The sequence below is a fragment of the Anastrepha ludens genome, chromosome 3 (genome assembly GCF_028408465.1).
Source record: "Anastrepha ludens isolate Willacy chromosome 3, idAnaLude1.1, whole genome shotgun sequence".
Lineage (NCBI taxonomy): Eukaryota > Metazoa > Arthropoda > Insecta > Diptera > Tephritidae > Anastrepha > Anastrepha ludens.
The window spans coordinates 95,623,372-95,644,761 of record NC_071499.1 but is presented as its reverse complement, the minus strand read 5'-3'; positions in this window follow the sequence as shown (position 1 = coordinate 95,644,761).

Genomic DNA, 21,390 nt, shown 5'->3' with positions numbered 1-21,390 from the left:
CAGGAAATGAAGAAATTCACAGCGATTGTTCAATTGGAAAATCGAATGCGATCACTCGGAATGCTGCCAAGACAAACAACAACGAAGGAGGGAGAACAACAAGTAAAGAAGAGAAAAAACGCAAGCAATACATTGCAGAGTGGGCAACAACAACTACTACCAGCAATATGCGACAACCAGTTACTCAGACAGATTGGCGCTTAAGGGGACAGATGCCTGTAAACGACCCTGATTTTCATTAAAATTATTTTAAATGAAGAAGTCATATATATTTTTTCAAAATTAGCATACAGTTTAATAATACATTAAAGTAATATAATTTTTTTTTATTTTTTATTTTAATCATTTAAAACGGTGGATGTAAACTCAATTCTTCCAGGAAGGTCGCGGGGCTTCTCAATTGGCGGGCATTGCAGCATCGGCATCAGTGACCTGAATACAAAGAACCAAAAATTTGTTTGTTTATTAATGTCATAATTTTTATATGAATTAAACAAAAATGGGGGAAAGAATTCGCGGAATAAAATGCTTCACAAAACAAAAAACGGGCGAATTTTCCTACTATTTTTGCTTCGAAAAAATTATTTTTTCGAAAAATTGTAAATTCATAGAAAGTAATATCAAATTAGAGATGTGAGCAAAATTTCAGGGGAATCGGTCAATAACTTCTCGAGTTATCGTGGACGCCAATTCGAAAAATATAGTTATGAGAAAAATGCGTCTAAAGTCGGAAACGTAAGGGTTGACGATCTATAATAAAAGAGATACTTAAATTTAGGTTCTAATTCTAGTTCTAATTTTTTGACATATTCTTAAGGGATTATATTAACATTTTAAGAAAAAAAAATTAAAATTTTGTTTTCGAAATTTTACAGGTATCTGCCCCCTTAAGCTATGCAAATGAAAAATCCAGCGAACGAACGGCGACAAGGTTTTGTGCAAATCTAAAAAGCAGCTGAAAATACTCTACTACATTTCTTACCATTTTCGCTATCACCTTCACCTTCGCTATCCCAATTTCGAGCTTACCTCTTCTTATAAAAATCGATTTTAGCTTAACGCTTTTCCCCGTAATTATTCCCTTCAGCAGCTTTAAATTAAGTTGGAAGTTGTAGGGAATTTGCGCCAACAAAATTGGCTAGGAAATCTCATAGCCCAAATATGTACGAGTATTCACGCTGCCATAAATAAGCGCAAATTTAGCGGTACGTACACATACACAGGTGAAAGTGAAGAATGATTTTAGTATTTTCCCCGGGAAATGGAATACATACCCAATGGATAAAAACAAAATTATGAAGCTTGAAAATTTAATAATATAGGTAATCACTACATCGGAAGTAAGTAGTCATTCACCACATCAATGAAGGAAATAAAGTAGTTTTGCAAATTGCGAATTTTATCCAATCAAACCTCTAGTATTCTCTAAGCCTACTCGACCTTTTACCATACGAAATCGATTCTTTCAGTGAAACTACTTGCATACTCAGCCTTTGAAAGATATCGCAGAAGTATAGTAGTCGTCCAAAATTTCCTAGACTTATTATTGCACTTTGACACTTTCTCAACTTTACCGGTCCAACAGGAATCAACGGACCAAGTACGGCAGTCAAATGAGATTTTGTCCAGTGTGCGGCCCTTATTCCTGTGGGGAGTTGTACACTCGTTTTTGAAACCTTTAATAAGTCCACCCTGCTGCGTTGATGGCTATTTTAGAGGCATTCGATATGCGAATATGGTTATCAGTGTATCTGTTTCAAATAAAAGGCAACGATTAGATTAATGAAACTTGTGACACTACCGCTTATTCTTTATCTATATACTTATATATATAGAAAACAATTATAGTCCTACTTGATGGCTGACCTTTAAGAACAACATATTGCAAAATTCATGACTTTTTTGGTGGAAATAACTATTCGAAAATCACCTTGGTGGTTGCAAGAACTGAATACGCTGGAAATTGAAAGACTGTAATGGATTGTTTAACCGGGCTAATACCACTGGTATGGTAGACGATTGGGAACGTCATAAAGATAGCCTCAGAATCTATAAAAGGCTCTTAAAAGAGCAAAACGTAGTTCGTGGCGAAATTTTTGTAGCTCAGTTGATTGGTGCGCGGAAACTTCTAGGCTAAGGAAAGTATTATCCTCGACAGCTACGTCCCTATGTTTTGTAAAAAGGCCGGATGGTTCATGGACCATGTCTAGTAGGGAATCTGTTGATCTCCTGTTATATACTCACTTTCCTGGCAGTTTAGGCATCCATAATGGATCTGCCACCATCTCGTTAATCATTACCAGCAGTACAACAACGAGCACTATAATAGAAACTTTGACGAAATCGTCACTGAAACTAAGATTTGAAGGACGGTTAATCATTTTAGGTCTTATAAATCACCCGGAACTGATGGTATCACTCCAGCAAAGCTTCAATGAATGCTTGATCCGGCGATACCGTTGCTTTTGGTCGTGCTTAAAAGTTCCCTCAGGCGGTCATATATTCAAGGTAAGTGGGGAGAAACCAACGTAGTTTTTATTCCCCAAGCACGTTCTTCCGAAGGACTGCAGACTAATCAGTTTGTCATCGTTCTTTCTAAAAACTCTGGAACGCTTGATCGATCTTTACGCAAAAGATCGCTAGAACAATGGTTACTTCTCGGCAGCTTAACATGCTTATACTAAGGATTGGTCAACCGATACTGCATTGCGCTCACTTGTGGGTACTACTGAGAAATCTTTCTCGGTTAAAGAATACACTCTAGCAGACTTCGTAGACATTGAAGATGCATTGAATAATACATATATCTCCAGTGAAAATTCTCTCGGCCCTTTTTAAGGTTGGAGTTGATATGCCAATTAGACAACTAGTACGTAACCTGCTAGTTAGTCGGAAAATAATTTCCAAATTAGGTGCTACTTGCACCGCTCGCATAGTCTTCTGCTGTGGAACCTGGGCGTCAACGATATGCTGTTCATGCTCGATGCTCCGGGCTGTAGAGTAAGTGCTTATGCAGACGACATAGTTGTTGCCACATGCTTAAAGATTCAACGTACCTCATTTTAACTATCTCAGAAGTTGCAAAAGTTGCGTGGCAGGTCACTAGGTTGACATATTTTGGCTCATCGTTTCTAAATAATACCGATGATCTTAGGAATATTAGTGTCAGCCAGATCAATGGGTTTGCAATTAAAACAAATTGGTTTAGCAAGGAGTAGGAGATAAACTGCTACTGTGGTATCGCAATATATCGGCAACGGTCTAGTGGGTTGGTCTAGAGATCGACTGCCACTTCTACCTCCCTACCATCGCCCGAATTCAACGGTTGGTAAAAATTTCAAAAAACTGGTTCTGTTGAGGACAGAAAACGAACTGGCCGACCAATAACTAGGTATTCTGTTTGCAGTTTTGCTGCTGTAGCGCATGGTGAGGTGGGGAGAAATATGTGGACCTAGTTCTAGTTTGACAGCGAAAAAAAATATTCATGCTTGAAAGGTTATGTTGTGCATCTGGTGGGATTAGAAAGGTGTCATCTATTATGAACTCCTTAAACCATCTCAACAGACTCAGACATTGCACCCTTATTGGAGACCAGTTCACTTCTTAGGGGAGCATTGCAAACTGGCTCAATGAATGGATCAAGCCAAAAGAAGTTGAATTTTTCGACAGAGGAATCCGTGTGCTGCCTGAAAGATGGAGTAAAGTTTTAGCTTCCAGTGCACATACTCCACATAATATCATGTATTATTTAATTGTTTAAATAATTGGTAACTTTGGCTAAGAAAAAACGAAAACTTTTTCCCATACCAAATACATATTTCGATTTTTTTTAATGAAAATAAATCTAATGAATGAATGAGATAAGCACGTGTTGATAAATAAAGCCGTTTTGGAGGAATACAATTTCTATCCATTGGAGATAGTTTTCAAAAATATGCGAACTATCTTCGCTAACCAAATTTCGTGTGATGTTCACATATATTTGATCATGAACATGTACACTGCATGCACTCTGTAATGGCTCAAAGTTACTCCCTGCATCTATCAAGTATCGTTGTCCAGAGAGTCCCTTCAACTCATCCGAGTTACTTTATTTTCAATTCCTGAATTAAAACGATCAAGTAGCCTCTTTAAACAGATGCCTGCTGCTTCCGTCTCTTATGTTTTACGGGTGATGCTGGTTGGTACAGTATGGCTTTGATGCACTTTTGGCATTTCTTCAGAATTGTTCTTAGATTTGAGTATTTGTAGTCCTATTACGAATACATACAGATAATTTCTACTCCATTGTTCTGTATTCTGTAAAAGGACCTTTGAGTCGTTTTGTTGAATTGGTAAAAAAATAGTTCCACATTCACAAGAATCCAGAATAGCCGTTACCAATTTTGTTATTTACGTATGTGGATTGACTTAACAGAAAATTGCACATCATTTCAAGAAACATTTTCATATCCAAGTATTTTCTTGGCGTCCTGAAAAGTAATTCTAAATAAAAAGCAGCATCTTTATATCTCAATATACAGTTCATATGTTTTTATTTCTCAAGATATCCATATTTATTCTGTCCATCTGCACAGTTTTTCCAAAGAAAATACTAAATAAATCGACTAAGAGTGTGCTCCTGAATGAATATTCAATATTTTCGATTTGCTTCTCAGAAAGTATGATCATTTGTTTTCCATCTTGACGTATGAGTTTTGACGTTATAAAAATTAAGAGGCCCAGAGGGAGAGTTTCATGAAAATTTTTTAATTTACACATGCGACTTTTTATGTTCTCAGTAGGTATAGAATCTGGGATCAACGAAATGGGCGCAGCTTTGCAAAACTAATGTTAGTAACTCATACATAATTCTTAATTAAATATTTTCTGAGCATAATTTAAACGGCATTGTCCTAGAAATGGTTACTGGACAAACACATGCCTTGTTGGTAAAAGCACAAGCAAATAGAAAAAAAAAATGAGGATTGTGGGTGGCGTAGGCCGTTTTGTAAGCTAATCCGTCAGCCTATCAGGCACAAAAAGGCTGTGCACATGCATATGACGGCATGGCGCTCAATTGTCATTCTCTATGTGTGGCATTCTGCGAGTTGTGGAGGATTTGGCTATGGATTTTCTCCTCAGGTGGGATTTTTCCGCATTTTTTTTTCCATTTTTACGTGATTCAGTTTTTCACTTCTAATACTCGACGTTGAAAACAGCTAGCATTTGCGAGTTGATACTGGCGAAAAGCCCCATTAGACACATTTTACTTACATCCTCCTTTCCAAAAAAAATCGAACTTTTTACAAACAGTAACAACCAGTAAAATAATTTATATTAATAAATACACTAATTATACACAAGACTCTGCAAATCCTATTATAAACTTGAAAAAAAAAGGAGTTACTGGGTCCCTGGTCCGGAGTGATACGTACTAAGTACGCATAATCAGACCCTAACGCTATTTTTTAGTGTGTATGTATCAAGTTCAAGAATTTTTCAAAAAACTACGCCATTTTTATTAATAAAATGTTCAGTTGTTTTGTAGATACTCTTCAGCATCAGGAGAAAATTGTAAGCTGCTAAGGTTACTGCAAAATGATTGAACACTCAAAATTCATAACCGTAGATAGAAACATATTTTTGGGTGCAAACATGCACATACGTATGCGAACCGATCATATTTGTTTGTGAGTACGTAAATTAACAAATCCTACTTATGACGCAGGCACGTTTAAGTAGACACATACATATCATTCACATAATCCATGAAATCGCTTTGGGCTGTATTGTTTTCAAGCTGCTCATCTTTGACATGATTTGACTTTTATGTCATTACCATATTACTGCCATTAAGCCCTCAAGCGAACACACGCCCATTTGCCAAAAGTTCAGCCTGATATTATGCGCCCGAATCTAGAGAGAAGCAAGAGAACAATACTCGTACATGCATCTCCTTTCTGACACTTCATATTGCGTATACAGATTTAGTATATGTGAACATGGGGGTAGATGCCAAATTCAAGTGTTTGTGTCTAGATTAGAATGAGAATTTTAATTTATTGCCGCTTCACATTTGCTGCCAGCACACAAGTGACATTTTTCAACCTCCCTTTAACATTTCATTCACAGCGAAATTTTAAATAAATAATTTTCAATTTTTCACTCTCTTTGCCTTTGTCTGATGAAAATCATTCTTCTGGCATACTTCATCTTCATGCACTGCGAAATTACGCATACTTACAAATATATTTGCACATATGCTTGAGAAAATGATGGCGCTTACAGCTTCTGAGTGCTCGGAAATTTGAAATTTACTGCATATGCTCTGTTCTCCGACTATGTCATGTAGCACAACTTCGGAAGCTGTATTGTTTAGAACGTGACTTTCAAAATAAACAGGTATTTTTTCTTCTTGGTAATTGCACAGATTGGAGAGGTAAATCCCTCATTGAAGCATATATTATAGGACAGATTGGAAATTTGGAAGCGGAGTAAAGGTAAGCATCGAACAAAGCGTCAATATACTTAAAATATTAACTTTAATTTTAATGAGGCTGGCCTAGTTGGTCATTTTTTGTTTTTCTTTTTTCAATTATATTGTGATTGTAACTTATTACCTTATCCATTTTAATAAAAATAAAATACATTAAAAATGTTTCGTTTTAAATTCAAAGTATTTTTAAATACTGCATTATGAGCCACACTTCTCTGATATTTGCTTATACCGGGCAGCATTTACAGAGTGGGCCATATAGCGTTTGCTTTTTGAACCACCTATTTTTTTGAGAATGGTAACACAATTGGCATGTCAAATGTGTTTATAATTTACTTAAAGGTTTCACATTTACGAAATGGGACGCTATACGCTTGAGCAAAATTGGGAAATATTGAAAACCTATTTCCAAAGTGGTGAGTCTTCTTCTTCTTTTCTGATTTTCACATCTGTGGCTACGTCAATAAGCAAAATTGTCGGATTTTGGGCTCAGAAAATCCAACCGTTACGGTAGAGAAGCAAATGCATCCACAACGAGTCACTGTTTGGTGCGGTTTTTGGACTGGCGGCATCATCGGGCCATTTTTTTTCGAAAATGAGGGAGGAGCCGCGGTTACAGTAAATGGCGAGTGTTACCGTGACATGCTCAACGAGTTGTTTCCAAAAATTTGAAGAGGATGACATGGACGACATTTGGTTTGAACAAGACGGTGCAACTTGTCACACTTCCAAAGTTACACTCGAACTTTTGGCTACCTTTTTTGAAAACCGAATAATCAGCCGAAATTCCGATATCAATTGGCCGTCTCGGAGCTATGATTTAAGGCCGTTGGACTATTTTTTGTGGGGAGCCGTTAAGGACAAATGCTATACGAACCATCCCGAGACGATTGATGCTTTAAAACACGAAATCGAAGTTGCCATTCATCAAATTGGAGCCCAAACAATCGAAAATGTGCTTAAAAATTGGGTTGATCGAATGACCTACTGTAAAGCCAGTCGTGGCAGTCATTTGAACGATATTATTTTGCATTCATAAATGACAATGTTCAATCTTCAAAATAAAAGAACAAGTTTGAAAAAATATTAATTAGTTTGTTTTTTATAGCCGATTCAAAAAGCAAATTTTAAATGGCCCACCCTGTACATATTTGCTTTAAGTCTGGAGCACATATGTAAATAAGCTGCAGTATGTTGGCCAAATGAAAACTTCAAGTGAATTCATCAATCATCAACAAAATAACTGCATTTAATTCAAATCCAGTTAAAATATCATTTTATGAGACCTTGCCCAACTTTTGAGATATCGAAAAGTCTTAACAAAGTTAATTGGTCATGAAACATCTTGAGGTTTAGCGTACTAAACAGAGCTAGTTCCCTGGAGCTGCAGCACTTGATTCACAAAAACCCTAGTCATTTCAATACGTAGAACCGGGTGCCATGAGAATGTTTGACGTGTGCTAGAGCTTGAGCAACCTCACAAACGAATTAGGAGACGTCTCTTCGAATACACCGACGAGATCCAAAATCAAACACAACTGCAACTACTGGACCTTCCTCAACTCCGATCCCCTGAATCCCGTTGTCGGAGTCCAACCTCCACTCATTGCAGGCGAAGTGCTTCAACTGCCTCGTGAGACCCGCGTAACTTCGGCTCAATTACGATCTAGATGTTGTGGCTTGTTAAACACCTACTTAACTAGAATCGACCACAACATAATAAATACTTACATGCCTAGCATGTGAAGGTACACCGCATGATACTAACCACCTATTCACATGCCCTCTTAAATTCATTTCCCTAACACCCCTCTGTTCTAGATCCAACCTGTCGAAACAGCACTGGACGATGGTGATCTGATCAAATGCTGCAACAACAATAACACTGATCAAACGTTTTTTAGACTTCAGTTTGAGTTTGAATATTTCGTGCACAGGTTACTGGATTTATATTATTCATTGTAGGATAAGTAAATGGACCTACACAAATACAATTTCACTAATATCAACAACAATTTTCTTAAAACGTAGTAGAGTAGCAGAGATTGATTTCGATGTTTTTTTGAAGTGAAACTTCTTTAGCGGCGGTCTGATATTTGAGCGAGAATGGAGAGTGAATTGAAAAAAATGTAACGTTTAGAGATTTCGTTACGCGAGAGAGAAAAAAAGAAACAACGTAGAGAGAAGGAGAAAGAGAGCTATACATTTTCTATACCTAAGACATAGGTTTCGTTGTAAGACAGAGTATACAGATATATAACATAGAGAGAAAGAGAAGAAGAGCTATACATCATATTGTTATAATCAAGAAATATATCTATACATCGCTGTAGTACATGTACCTAAGTAATATACATATACCTATTGATATATATATCGCAAAGCTGTTTAAATGTTCAAGTGAAATTGAGAGCGCGAACGCACACTGACGCATGTAATTATGTGTGCATACGCGCTCGGCGTGCACGCGCCAACATACACACTTATGTGCGTCAGTGACCATTTACATTTTATGCCTGAACCTTAGCATTGCATTATGACTGCCGAATCCACTTGAATTTATTATAACATTCAAAAATGCTATTTTCGAAAAAAATTCTCACCACATGCAATATATTATCAAAAAACAAGTATGCTTTACATGAATTTTTCTATTTCACAGATTTCACCATGCCAAAAAAAATGACGAACGTTCACGAGGTACCGAAGGAGAAAAATTTAAAAAAGGAAAAAAAATAGCCAAAACGGGAGCAGAGCGGATTCGCGCATACCGAGCGCGCATAAGGGCCCTCGAGAATGTAGCCGCGGCTGCATTATGTTGCTGTCCTCAGTCAACGGAGTAGCCAGAATGATCAGGAAGCAGGGAATACTCATCGAGAATTTGTTGTTCGAGTTGATGTTCATCAACCAGATTTGCCATCGCTTTCGAATGCTCCATCAACGAGCAGTATTGCACAAGTTCTGCGTGGCACATCAATGTTGGGGAGACGTGACAAAACTCCGAAAATATCAGCAGAACGTCTTCGTGCTTATAGAGAACGGCAAAATGCTGCCAACCGGCAACACGTTGATGACATTTCTGTACTTCACACACAGAAGTTTCACTTCTACCACGTGTATGATGCAGCACATGATTTTTTTGTTTTAAATCACTACAAAGCACTGCCTCTCATAAGTGACAGTTGTCGTTTTAGACATAAAGAACTTTTTAATATTTTTTTTTGGAAATCAGTGTTTATGTGTGCATGCTCCCTATGTATTCCAAAGCAACGGATAACGGGTTGACGTGTACCTGCTATCAAAAGTAGAACACATTTAATAGAATTGCGGTGGAACGGATATTTTTCTGTCGGTTATTTCTATGGCGGCAAAATATTTAGATTCATTTCTTTTTCTCCGCTGAGCTTCCTCACAAAAAACGAAAATATTTCTCCGCGCAAGAAATACCAAATTAAGAAAACGTTTTTTCTAATACCGGTTGTCCCTTGGCAGGCAATGGAAAACCTCCGAGTGTATTTCTGCCATGATAAAGCTCCTCATAAAAACCATATGCCTTTCGGAGTCGACTTAAAACAGTAGGTCCCACCATTTGTGGAACAACATCAAGACGTACACCAGAGATAGAAGGAGCAGCTCGGCCAAACACCTAACAGAAGTGCACGCGCCAATTATTTATTTTTTAATAAGGCAACCCTACCAAAATATTGTTATTGGTGCTAATCAGAGAACTGCATCGGTTGAGTGTAAAATATTCATACGCTTCGCTTGAACAAAAAAACGGGCCTTTGCGTTCAACTTGTTCAAATAAGTTATTGTTATTGTTTATTTCAGCTCAATCAAATCATGTGCTGCGTTTTAGCTCTCCGATGTTATCACCAATCGTCTTCATAGCAGCCGTTTCGGGTATTTGCTCGTTCGGCTGTACATTCATTTTTTTGAGCAAAAATAAAAGGGCTATATAGCCAAATGAGCCGGTTTGAACACGTATGATCCCGCATGAGTTTTTGCATGTAACGATAGCAAAGTAAAAGGAAAATTTTAAAGCAAAAACACTATATTTTTATATTTGTTCTTTTCTTAAAACTTATAATAAAACACGAAAGAAAATAATGTAAATAAGGAAACATTGCTGAAACCAACTAATCCTTTCAAATACGAAACCCAATTTACAGCGTACATTATACGCCAACGCTCGTTTGCTCGAACATGTGCTATTTACAATAATGACAATTACTTCTTTGAACAAGTTTGATCGTGTGAACGCAAAGGCCGATGCTAATTTCATTCAATGCTGCTTTTTGTTCAATGATTAGATTTGAGCCGAAGACATTAGATCATACGTGTTGACTGAGCTGAACTACGCGTTCGCCTGCATGAGCTGACTGCAGTTGACCAAATATTTTGGTTCAAGTGACTGAATGTGAGCAAGAAATTTAGCGTATGAACAACTCAAGAAAACAGTGCTAATTCAACTCGCAACAGTAAACGCATAAATGGTGCTGTAGAAATTTTTTCTCGGTAGAAATAGGCTCTCATTTTCTTAAAAAGATGGCTAGAGTATTTTATCCGGTTTTTCATAGTCTCACTGAACTCCTAAGCTAGGCCCAAATGTTGTAAAATATTAATGTTGGTTTTAATGTTAAAATTGCATAGCAAATTTAAAATTTAAGAATTGTACTTTTTAGACTGTCAAGCAAACTTTATTATACAGTTAGAGGGTTTCTTCTTCTGATTCGTAATTCGGAAAACTAATTTCCATTTTGATTCATTCATTCATTTCGCAAACGAACAACACAATTTTTTTAATAATATATGAAATGAAACCTATTCCTAACAGCAATGGCTGGACCACTTCAATAAAGCGTAGTGTCACAAAATAGTCACAAAAGTTAAGCAAAACTCGTGCAGCAAAAATTTAGGGAGCAACGTCAAAAAATTTAACGAGCGTAAAAAAGTAGTATTTCATAAATTTTGCAATATTTGTCAAAGTCACCTTGAACAGTCGGCAACCAAAGTTTGGAATATACAACAGCAGCAGTGAAAGCAAGAACAAATCTGTAACAGCAAAAACAAAATGAAAAAAAGTAAATGTCAGCAACACGAACGCAACGAAAATATTTTATAAAACGTGAAACACTTCAAAAACAACAGTAAACCACAGAAAACAAGAAACGCATTCTACATATTTACATTTATATTTATATGTGTAGGTATATAAATAGATACATATATGTGTGTATGCATGTACGTATGTATATAGGTATGTATGTGTGAATACTGGTATCAGCCGTTGGTTGGTCTGGTTGTTGTTGACTGCTTTCGGTTGGCTGCAAGTTGCTTGGCTTTTCGTGCTGCTGTTGTTGTAATTGCTGTCAGTTTTTGTCGCCGCCACCTACGTCACCAGCCCCGATGGCATCGGCCCCATTAATTTATGGGAACGCGGTAAAGCGTAAAGCAACAAATCACTTTAACACGTTTGTAAAATATATGCGTATGTATATGTGCATAGAAATATGCGCGCAAAGCCACACATTTACATCCCCAATCACTCAGCTACCTTCCCCAATGAAACCTCAAATAAATATGCAACGTAATGTGGAAAGAAGAAACATTAAATTTCAAAAATATGGTTATCCTGCAAATCCGATGCCAAACGTTTCCCTAACACGCAGCCAGCATGGTTGGAAAATAACGGCAATAGCAAAAGATAGGGGTACTGAAGTGGGTGACAGAGTAATACTTACGTAAGTACGTGGCAGAAGCAGGTGCACGGGGCGTATCTGGAATGGGGATAACAAAGCTAACGGTAACAATTGCAGTGTAAATATTTACGAAATGTAAATACCAGAGAAATGATATATGTATTTATGTATGTATGTGTGTGGGGCGAACGCTAGTATTGTATAAGTATACACACACGCACCCATTTGGCATCCTCTGGGTGCACATGTGAACATCCTAAATTCGGTATATTCTTGACGCCTGAGATCGTATATACATATGTACTTATTTATATGTGTATGAGTGTTTGAGTGCCTACAGATTTATGAGAGTAGTGTGTAATTCCAAATGTTTTGCAACCGCAAATATTTATTAACTTCCTCTCGCTAAGACCTAGAATTAAAATGTAGCTTTAGAAAACTATACCAATTTCAGTTGAATAAAAACTACTCATTTGGAATTTTAGTTTTAGATTTAAAAGAGATTCACACCTTTTATGAAAATTAACTGCGTTTCGCGCACTTCACTGAGAAAATAATAAAATTTCAAATATTTTAAATGCAATTAATCTAAATTTAGGGTCATAAAGGACCCCACGCAATGGTGAATGTAGTAAAGAACAGCGCAACGGACGGTGGGTTAGAGAAAGTCTTTACTTAAACTATTTTCATTCATTTTTGTTCTCCATATGAATATTTGCGTTGACTATTAAGAAATAACCAAAAACATCTGTTTTCTAAAACTTTGAGACATTTTCGGCACGGATTACGATAAATATTAGAGGTTAAAATTTTATATTAAAAGTTAATATAATAAACAGTGTAGACCTTCTTTGTGATAATTTTTCTTCCAGGAGTTTGATAGATAGTTTCCAATCATTACGAATTTCCTTAATCAATGAAGATGCTGCTCGCTTTGCACCCCACTGCAAACCAAGTCTTTTGGATGTATTTTGCGTCAGTGACAGAGATTACGTCAGTCATATTGATCAGCTTCCTATGGCTGGAGTTTCCGACCACGAGTTGATATTCTTATCTTACAACATCCAGTTCAACAGACACAATCAAGTAAAGGAGATATTTTTTAGAGACTTTAAGCTTATTCAGCATGATCCCTTAAATAAGGAGGCTGCCGAGCTTAATTGGACTATGTGTCGGTTATTCACAACAGTGGATGAAAAACTGCAACATTTCAATGCTTTAGTCAGCCATCTATTTGATAGGTTTGTTCCGTTGCGTAAAATTAAAGTCCACGGAAATAGGAAACCATGGTTTACGCGTGAGATATTGTCTTTAATTAGAGAGCGTAGTAAAGCATATAAGAAATGGAAAAATGATAGAAACACTCACTCGTGGCAAAAATATCGTGTAGCAAGAAATAAAGTAACTGCAATCACTAGAGATGCCGAAAGGGCATATCTACAATGGAAGCTCAACGATAGTTTACCTCCGAAAGTCCTATGGAAAAACCTTAAAACCTTAGGTGTCTCAGTAGAGAATAAGCCTGTGTGCAGTTTGGACCCAGACATCTTAAATACTCACTTTCTAGCATCTAACAGGGCTCCACTCGACATACCTGTAAAAGTTCCTCTACGAGTGCATGTTGATGACGGTGAGTTTGAATTTGTGTCTGCAACAGAGATGGATTTGATACAGTGTGTACATACTGTCAAATCTAATGCTATAGGGACCGACGGCATTTGCCTTAAATTTCTTAAAATTATTCTACCATTTGTAGTACCATTAACTTTTTAATCACCTCATCTACATTTCCATATCTTTGGAAGATAGCAAATATAATATCTGTGCCAAAAACAAAATGCCCTGCCGCTCCTCAGCACTTCAGACCAATAATCATTTTACCTGCCCTATCGAAAGTATTTGACGCGACAAATTTTTGGCGCGACAAATTACCTGCTACTTGGACAAGAATAAGCTGCTGAGTAATTTCCAGTCGGGCTTCAGAAGCCTGCATAGTTGCTCCACAGCTATGCTTAACATTTTTGAAGATGTTCGCTCTGCTTATGATAAAAACTACCCAACAGTGCTAATATTACTCGATTTTTCAAAAGCATTTGATACTATTGATCACAACATTTTACTGCAAAAATTGTGCTATCACTATAAGTTTGGAGCATTTTCTGTGCAACTAATAAAAAGTTACCTTTCGAATCGGCTACAACAAGTTAAGTGTGGTGATAACTACTCAAGTCTAAAACCAATTACGTCAGGTGTGCCGCAGGGCTCTATTTTAGGTCCAATTTTATTTTGCATTCTCATTAATGATATTGTTGAGTGTTGCCAAAATTCGTCGATTCATCTCTATGCTGATGACACCCAGATCTACATACCTGTCAAGGCTAATAGGTCTTATTGAAGATTTGATAGCAAGGCTTAATGAAGACCTCACTCGTATTTCTAACTGGTCCAAATCTAACAACTTGAAATTAAATGAGTCAAAGACGAAGGCGATTGCTATTTCTCATTCAAAGTATGACCTTGACTCTTTGCCGCCAATATTACTTAATGAAGTAAATATTAACTTTGATGACATAGTAACTAACCTGGGTTTCAGAATAAATTCAAGATTATCATGCGTTGACCATGTAAACTTTGTTGTAAACAAGGTATATAATATTCTTAGAAAGCTATATTGTACTGCCTACTTACTGCCACGGCAAACTAAATTAAAACTTGTTAGATCACTCATTGTTCCTCATGTATCATACGCTGAATTAGTATATTGCAGGCTTGATACTAATTCGAAACAAAAATTGCAAATCGTTTTAAATAATGCAGCGCGTTTCGTGTTTGAAAAACGGAAATATGACCATATATCTATCTACTCAAAACAGATTCTCGATCATAACCTCGACTCGTATCTCAAAATACGCTCTGTTTTGTTCCTGCATAAACTAATATACACACAAAAACCATTGTACCTGTATAAAAACATTAAACAATGCCAGTGCACCCGAACATTGAATCTAATTGTTCCGACTTACACTTACTTGGAATCAGAACGCATGTTCTTTCTCAGTGCCATTAAACTATGGAATTCTATACCAACCACAATAAAGCTTATAAAACAAGCAAGGTGTTTTAAAACTGCAGTTTCTAACTACTTCTAACCTTTAATACCCCTTTCCTTCTCCCATTCCCACCATCTTTCTCTTCTTCTCACTTACTACTCTAAGTTTTAGTCTATAAGTTTAATAGTTAAAATAGTTTTAAATCTAAGTATTCTAGAATTATAAGAAGATGTACTACCACAAGACTCTGTCTTACTATGTACAAAACAAATCAAATAAATTGAAAAACACAATAATATATATTATGTATGCATATATACATATATACGTGTGTTTACCATAATTCCACGTCATTAGCCCAAGCCATCGACAATTTTGCTCGTCACTGATATTTCGCTTTACTGTCGTAATTACGTGCGGTTTTTTTATTTTATCGATAATTTTGGACAAAAACTTAGCCATCTTTACCCATATTTTTGCTATTTACGTTGCTTGTTTGTTTATGGATAACTAGCGGGATTCGGCAGCTATTGATAGCTCACATTTTGTCTACTTTTCTGGAAAAGCTTGGAAGTTGAGTTTGTAAGTTTGTAACACCTAGCGAAATGCCATATAAATGCAACCATTAAACAATATTAGGGATTATTTCGTGGCTAGAAGTTAATGTGCGTGGGGAAAGTTTCTGATTGTCATGTGGGAGTGGCCATAAACGTTTTTTCGTGTGCGAGTCAAACAGGTACACAACTTCAGTTGCCATTTAGGGGAGCGCAAATTCAATATGAAACTTTTAGAGTCACAGAAGCTTTAAGCAGTATGTGCCAATGAAAAGTTCCGTTTAGTGCTACACAATTTTTTTTACGGGGGACTTCAATTAATTATTTTTTGTAAAGAAAACTTTTGTCGAAAGTCATCTAATTCTTAGAGAAGTTCAATGGAGCGTGCTCTATCTTATCTGGAGTATGCTTATGCTTTGCAAACTGAGGACATTATCTTCCGTAGAAATTTTTCGTTGATAGAAGAATAATATGAAGCATTATTCGACGAAATCCGGTGCCAATCGCTAACAGAGCTTGTGGAATAATTGAAATTTTAATAGCATTAAGAAAAATTCAAAGGCAAGAAAATGGGGTGGAGTATGATCAAAAAAATGGATACGAAAAATTCAAAGCGTATAACTAAAGAAGCCTATTGCACAGAGCATACTTAAATTATAAATTGTTACATTTCTTAGATTAATTGAATGTTGAGGTTGCGCATTCTAAAAACAATGTAAGAACTCGGTTGTTGGTTCCAATTTACATGGTTCAAAGGCTTGACAGAAAATTATTTATTATGTGTTGTTTTTAAGGTTAATCAATATATATATTTATATATTACTTGCCGTAGCTGAATAGGTTTGCGCGTGATTAGGGATCGGATTCGAGAACCACTGTGGGCACGAACATTAAATGATGGAAAAGGTTTTTTCTAATAGGGGTCGCCTGTAGTGTACTTAATATATGATACAGGGTGCCCGGTGGCAGAATTGGGTTTTAAATTTAAAATTTCTCTCTAACTGCTGAGTGAATGAGCGGGACGGGTGAACAACTTGCATTCGCAAGCGCGCGTATTTCAAGACGAATGGCTCGTGTGGAACTCCTCGTCGTAGATTTTGTTTAGGTTACAATATTCGATTGACCAATGGCAAATGAAGATATATATATGTATTAGGCCGGGTCGATTTGTGGAGAGGCAAACAAATCGCCCATTGCTCTGTGCAAATCATATTCTAGGGATCAAAATAAGAAACTTTGCCGAAGGAACCATACCTCTAAAACGAATTCTGATGTCCCGCAATTTGGGGGAACGGCAGATATTTTTATGAGGAGCTTTTTCATGGCAGAAATACACTCGGAGGTTTGCCGTTGCCTGCCGAAGGGCGAACGCTATTTGAAAAATGTTTTTATTAATTTTTGGTGTTTCACCGAGATTCGAACTAACGTTCTCTCTGTGAATTCCGAATGGTAGTCACGCACCAACCCATTCGGCCGGCGGTAAATGAAAATAATGAAACATAATCCGCGTGCGCAAAAGAGCGGCTACTCTGTGACTTCCAGGAACTATTGTGCATGAAATGTAAAAGTAGACAAGAAATTCTTAAGATTTTAGGAAAAATACCATCGCAATCGGCCATCGCCAATAAATGGCAAATATCTGAACGAGTTCGTGCCCTCAAAAGATGGGCGTAAGCAATATATAAAGGGGGGGCCATATAGCATTTGCTTTTTGAACCACCTATTTTTTTGAGAATGGTAACACAAATGACATGTAAAATGTGTTCATAATTTACTTAAAGGTTTCACATTTACGAAATGGGACGCTATACGCTTGAACAAAATTGGGAAATATTGAAGACCTATTTCTAAAGTGGTTTTACTGAAAAATCATCTTTTCTGATGAAGCTCATTTTCACATCGGATTTGGGGTTCAGAAAATTCACACGTTACGGTAGAGAAGCAAATGCATCCACAACGAGTCTCTGTTTGGTGCGGTTTTTGGTCTGGCGGCATCATCGAGCCATTTTTTTCGAAAATGAGTCAGGAGCCGCGGTTACAGTAAATGGCGAGCGTTACCGTGACATTGTTTCCAAAAATTGAAGAGGATGACATGGATGACATTTGGTTTCAACAGGACGGTGCAACTTGTCACACTGCCAAAGTTACACTCGAACTTTTGGCTACCGTTTTTGAAAACCGAATAATCAGCCGAAATTCCGATATCAATTGGCCGCCTCGGAGCTGTGATTTAAGCCCATTGGACTATTTTTTGTGGGGAGCCGTTAAGGACAAATGCTATGCGAACCATCCAGAGACGATTGATGCTTTAAAATACGAAATTGAAGTTGCCATTCATGAAATTGGACCCCAAACAATCGAAAATGTGCTTAAAAATTTGGTTGATCGAATGGCCTACTGTAAAGCCAGTGGCAGTCATTTGAACCATATTATTTTTCATTCATAAATGACAATGTTCAATCTTTAAAATGAAAAAAAAAAATTTTGAAAAAATATTGATTAGTTTTTTGTTATGGCCGATTCAAAAAGCAAATTTTACATGGCCCACCCTTTACCAATGTATTCTGGCCAGGTCTTCAAAGCTCAGTTGCATCCCACTGTTGAGCTCTAATACTCGTAAATATTTCGAAAGTTAATTGGCTCCCAGAAGAGCAATCTTTATTCGTTTTGTCTCTTATAGCCTCTTTTTCTAACCTTTACAACCAATCGTTGCTCCAAAATCAACCCTCGCTTTAATTTCTAGTTGACTATAATTTTCGCCGAGATTATCAATGGCAAATATTGAGATGAATATTTTAGTTACACTGGTTGATTTAATACAATTTGGCCGATTCACAGCCTCAAATCTGATATATGATACCAAAAAACGTAGAAAAAATAAACCGAAACAAAAAAATATGAAGAATAAATAAAAACAATGTATTCCAACTAAAAATGTCTAACCCTTTCTGGCGAAGCCTAAACAATTTTAAACTCTTAATCAAATAAACTCGGGAGGGGAGGATTGGAACACTTGTGAAACTGTCACGCTACTGAATTATGCCCATAGTGTTAAAGAACCAGCTGGAAAATGAAGAAGTGAACACTCGAAAAAAATATAATCTCAATTAAAGGAAAAGCCAATGCCTGAGTGGTGACGCATCCGCCGCAGCACCATCACCGCTGCAAAATAACCGCCGCCTGCCGTCTATCTCGGCCTGTCTCTCTGCCTAAAGCAGTCTGTTGCAAAGCGATGTTGACAAAACCGCAAAAGTAATCTGTTGGCAAAATGAAAACAAAAAAAGGGAAACTAAAAAGAATTAAAAAATTAAACAAAAGCAAATAAAATGAATAAAGAAAATATTTCGTAAAGAAGTGTGTGCCAAAGCCAAAACAAAACCGTCAGGGCAAACCGAAAAACAGAAACAAAAGATTGTTTGCATATGAAAGCTTCTCGTGCAAAGATGAGATGAGATTTTTTAATTAAATATCCTCTTCGGAGCTCGCTTCACACCGTATCTGTTTGAAATTTATTCCATTTTTAATTCCAACTCAAGGCGAATAATTGCATTCCATATTGTAGTAGGGACATGAACGTGAGGCGTGGTGCTAGAGAGGTGAGGGGATATTTGGCGGTATCGAAAGGCAAGGGTACGGGCAGAGAAATTGAAACAAAATCTGGAAGTGAGCTACAGCAGATTGCGGATGGAAGATGACGAAAGGCAGTGAGTGGCCGTTACAGAAGCGATAAATGGAAAAACTTTCTCACTACTTGAGAGTAGACAAATACTTGTACACTCACACATACCCTAGATATGCATTCATGTCTAAGAATGTGAGGAATGAATTGAATTTGTTTGTATTCAAATTATTCAGATGGAATGTAAAATGTCATTGTCACTAGCCGACTAGAGCGGCAAGGACAACTACAACGACAACGACGGATTTGTGTACAATTTGGCAGAAGTTTCATTTTCGCACATGAAACTGATGGATAAAAAATTGAAATGAAATACTATTCGACTGCAAGGATTGTCGGGATGCGAATGATAGCATACCATCGGATTGAGTAGTAGCGGCAGCGTATCGGAGTGTTGGACACGGATATTGCGTTATTATTTTCAAACTTTTCAATAAGTCACTTAGAGGTGGTGCCAGTAAAGACGAAACGAGCAGAGTTGCCTTGTGACACATAGAAATTCCAACAATAAAAAATAAAAAATAAAAAAACATAAACATAGTAACAACAACAATTAGTAGAAGGAGGTTTTGGACGTTGTTGTACGTATTGATATAACCATATGAATTACTTCGAAAGCCATGTGAAACACAAACTCTGTACAGAAAATAATGAAACTGACGCATGGGTGATCCCCAAACACAATGCACACCATGCGACAAAACGATACCACAAAAATATCTGGACCATTTTTGAAAATGTTTCTCTGGTTTATTTTTTTAGATTTTAAACAAAAACCAAAACAAGTGTATAGAAAGACTTTTTGGCTTGCAGTTTTATAAAGGGGTTTTCAATTGGCGCGGGTCGGTTTTGGTGCCCTGTGGCAGCCACTTTGTTTCGCTGACATCTGTCAAATCTTTTGTTTATTATTCAGTTGTTTATGCCAAATCAGCATGGCAAGTTAGACGATTGAACAGCACGTTCAAATGATAAAACTTTATTATCAAAAAGAGTGTTCATTAACGCAAACGTTGCGCGCATTGCGTCCATTTTTCGGTAGACGTGGTGGCCTTTCAAAGTCGACTCTTCAACGTTTGGTGGCCAAATTTGAGACGACCGGTCAGTAAACAATCAGCCAATACCCGTACATTCAAGTAACGCAAAATCAGCCGAGAACATTGCCGCGGTCCGTGAAAGTGTACAGCAGAACCCGAGGCAATCTATTCCTCGCCGTGCACAAGAACTTGGCCTTTCGCAGACTTCAACTTGGACTTGGGTCCACACCCGTACAAGATCCAACTGACCCAGGAGCTCAAAGTTGATGACCATAGACTATGCCGCTTGTTCGCTGACTGGGCATCGAATCGTTTGGAAGAGAACCCCAGTTTTGGGCGAAAAATCATCTTTAGTGACGAGGCGCATTTTTGGATGAATGGCTGTGTTAACAAACAAAATTGCCGTATATGGGACGACACCAATCCACACGAGGTTCCCCAGGTGATAATGCATCCTCAAAAAGTTACCGTTTGGTGTGTATTTTGGGCCGGCGGCGTCATTGGTCCGTACTTTTTTGAAAACGACGTTGGTGTGGTGGTCACCGTCAACAGCGAGCGCTACACAACGATGATAACCAATTTCTTATGGCCCATATTGAACCTAGACGACATGTGGTTCCAGCAGGACGGCGCGACGTGCCACACAGCAAACGATGCATGAACGATTTGAGGGCAAGGTTATCTCTCGCAGAGGTGATGTGAATTGGCCTCCAAGGTCATGCGATTTGACCCCGCTAGACTTTTTCCTGTGGGGTTTCTTGAAGTCTCAGGTCCATGCAAATAAACCACAATCGACCGATGCTCTGAAGGTGAACATAACACAGGCCATCGCTCAAATTAAAATTGGACCACTCGAATCCGTTCCACCGTAAGAAGCCGAGGCGGGCATTTGA